Source organism: Syngnathus acus, unplaced genomic scaffold (genome assembly GCF_901709675.1).
Source record: "Syngnathus acus unplaced genomic scaffold, fSynAcu1.2, whole genome shotgun sequence".
Lineage (NCBI taxonomy): Eukaryota > Metazoa > Chordata > Actinopteri > Syngnathiformes > Syngnathidae > Syngnathus > Syngnathus acus.
This window is the reverse complement of record NW_023590220.1, coordinates 322,354-324,853: the sequence shown is the minus strand read 5'-3', so window position 1 is coordinate 324,853 and position 2,500 is coordinate 322,354. Positions and strand designations below refer to the sequence as shown.

Genomic DNA, 2,500 nt, shown 5'->3' with positions numbered 1-2,500 from the left:
GGCGTTTCATGGAAACATGGCTATCATGAAAAGTTATTGACAGCTTTTTATGTGGTAGCACAAATTTGCCATTGCGACCTGCATTTTGCTGTATCAAAGTAAATGTCATGAAAAGTGGAAAAACCCTACATGGAAGTGCAATGTGTTTTTTTTTTTTTTTTTTACTGAATAAAGACTGCTGCTTTGAGTTCACAGGGAGCCAGCCTCTTTATTCACTGTACATAGTCTGCTCTCTAGCGGTAAAAGACGTGAACTACAATGCTATGGATGACGCCACACAATATAGATTTGAAACTCGTGTTATAGTTTCAATGTCGGAGTTAAACTCGGCTTGCAGTTTCCGAATGCCATACGTAATGGGTGTTGTCAAAATTTGCTTTAACAATTGAAGTGAAAAAAAAAAAAAAGCTTACAGCACCTGGTATTCCCAGGCGGTCTCCCATCCAAGTACTAACCAGGCCCGACCCTGCTTAGCTTCCGAGATCGGACGAGATCGGGCGTTCTCAGGGTAGTATGGCCGTAAGCGATGGTTGAACACAAAATCATGCTTTTTATAGATACAATCGCCCCTGAAAACCAAGCGTTTCATGGAAACATGGCTATCATGAAAAGTTATTGACAGCTTTTTATGTGGCAGCACAAATTTGCCATTGCGACCTGCATTTTGCTGTATCAAAGTAAATGTCATGAAAAGTGGGAAAACCCTATATGGAAGCGCAATGTGTTTTTTTTTTGTTTGTTTTTTACGGATAAAGACTGCTGCTTTGATTTCACAGGGAGCCAGCCTCTTTATTCACTGTACATAGTCTGCTCTCTAGCGGTAAAAGACGTGAACTACAATGCTATGGATGACGCCACACAATATAGATTTGAAACTCGGGTTATAGTTTCAATGTCGGACTTAAAACTCGGCTTGCAGTTTCCGAATGCCATACGTAATGGGTGTTGTCAAAATTTGCTTTAACAATTGAAGTGGAAAAAAAAAGAAAAAAAGCTTACAGCACCTGATATTCCCAGGCGGTCTCCCATCCAAGTACTAAGCAGGCCCGACCCTGCTTAGCTTCCGAGATCGGACGAGATCGGGCGTTCTCAGGGTAGTTTGGCCGTAAGCTATGGTTGAACACAAAATCATGCTTTTTATAGATACAATCACCCTTGAAAACCAAGACTTGGCGTTTCATGGAAACATGGCTATCATGAAAAGTTATTGACAGCTTTTTATGTGGCAGCACAAATTTGCCATTGCGACCTGCATTTTGCTGTATCAAAGTAAATGTCATGAAAAGTGGGAAAACCCTACATGGAAGTGCAATGTGTTTTTTTTTTGTTTTTTTTTATGAATAAAGACTGCTGCTTTGAGTTCACAGGGAGCCAGCCTCTTTATTCACTGTACATAGTCTGCTCTCTAGCGGTAAAAGACGTGAACTACAATGCTATGGATGACGCCACACAATATAGATTTGAAACTCGTGTTATAGTTTCAATGTCGGAGTTTAAACTCGGCTTGCAGTTTCCGAATGCCATACGTAATGGGTGTTGTCAAAATTTGCTTTAACAATTGAAGTGGAAAAAAAAAAAAAAGCTTACAGCACCTGGTATTCCCAGGCAGGTCTCCCATCCAAGTACTAACCAGGCCCGACCCTGCTTAGCTTCCGAGATCGGACGAGATCGGGCGTTCTCAGGGTAGTATGGCCGTAAGCGATGGTTGAACACAAAATCATGCTTTTTATAGATACAATCGCCCCTGAAAACCAAGCGTTTCATGGAAACATGGCTATCATGAAAAGTTATTGACAGCTTTTTATGTGGCAGCACAAATTTGCCATTGCGACCTGCATTTTGCTGTATCAAAGTAAATGTCATGAAAAGTGGGAAAACCCTATATGGAAGCGCAATGTGTTTTTTTTTTTTTTTTTTTACGGATAAAGACTGCTGCTTTGATTTCACAGGGAGCCAGCCTCTTTATTCACTGTACATAGTCTGCTCTCTAGCGGTAAAAGACGTGAACTACAATGCTATGGATGACGCCACACAATTAAGATTTGAAACTCGGGTTATAGTTTCAATGTCGGACTTAAAACTCGGCTTGCAGTTTCCGAATGCCATACGTAATGGGTGTTGTCAAAATTTGCTTTAACAATTGAAGTGGAACAAAAAAAAAAAAGCTTACAGCACCTGATATTCCCAGGCGGTCTGCCATCCAAGTACTAACCAGGCCCGACCCTGCTCAGCTTCCGAGATCGGACGAGATCGGGCGTTCTCAGGGTAGTATGGCCGTAAGCCATGGTTGAACACAAAATCATGCTTTTTATAGATACAATCACCCTTGAAAACCAAGACGGCGTTTCATGGAAACATGGCTATCATGAAAAGTTATTGACAGCTTTTTATGTGGTAGCACAAATTTGCCATTGCGACCTGCATTTTGCTGTATCAAAGTAAATGTCATGAAAAGTCGGAAAAACCCTATCATGGAAGTGCAATGTGTTTTTTTTTTTTT

General features: G+C 41.0%; 4 non-coding genes across 4 annotated transcripts; all 4 read right to left on the bottom strand.

Moving 5' to 3' along the window:
* Window positions 1-406: 406 nt before the first annotated feature.
* LOC119118786 lies at window positions 407-525 on the bottom strand. The gene has a single exon (XR_005096943.1). It is a non-coding gene; the product is annotated as a 5S ribosomal RNA (ribosomal RNA).
* A 467-nt stretch (window positions 526-992) lies between these two features.
* On the bottom strand, window positions 993-1,111 carry LOC119118732. Its single transcript, XR_005096906.1, has one exon. It is a non-coding gene; the product is annotated as a 5S ribosomal RNA (ribosomal RNA).
* A 469-nt stretch (window positions 1,112-1,580) lies between these two features.
* LOC119118729 lies at window positions 1,581-1,700 on the bottom strand. The gene has a single exon (XR_005096904.1). It is a non-coding gene; the product is annotated as a 5S ribosomal RNA (ribosomal RNA).
* A 463-nt stretch (window positions 1,701-2,163) lies between these two features.
* LOC119118744 lies at window positions 2,164-2,282 on the bottom strand. The gene has a single exon (XR_005096918.1). It is a non-coding gene; the product is annotated as a 5S ribosomal RNA (ribosomal RNA).
* Window positions 2,283-2,500: the final 218 nt, after the last annotated feature.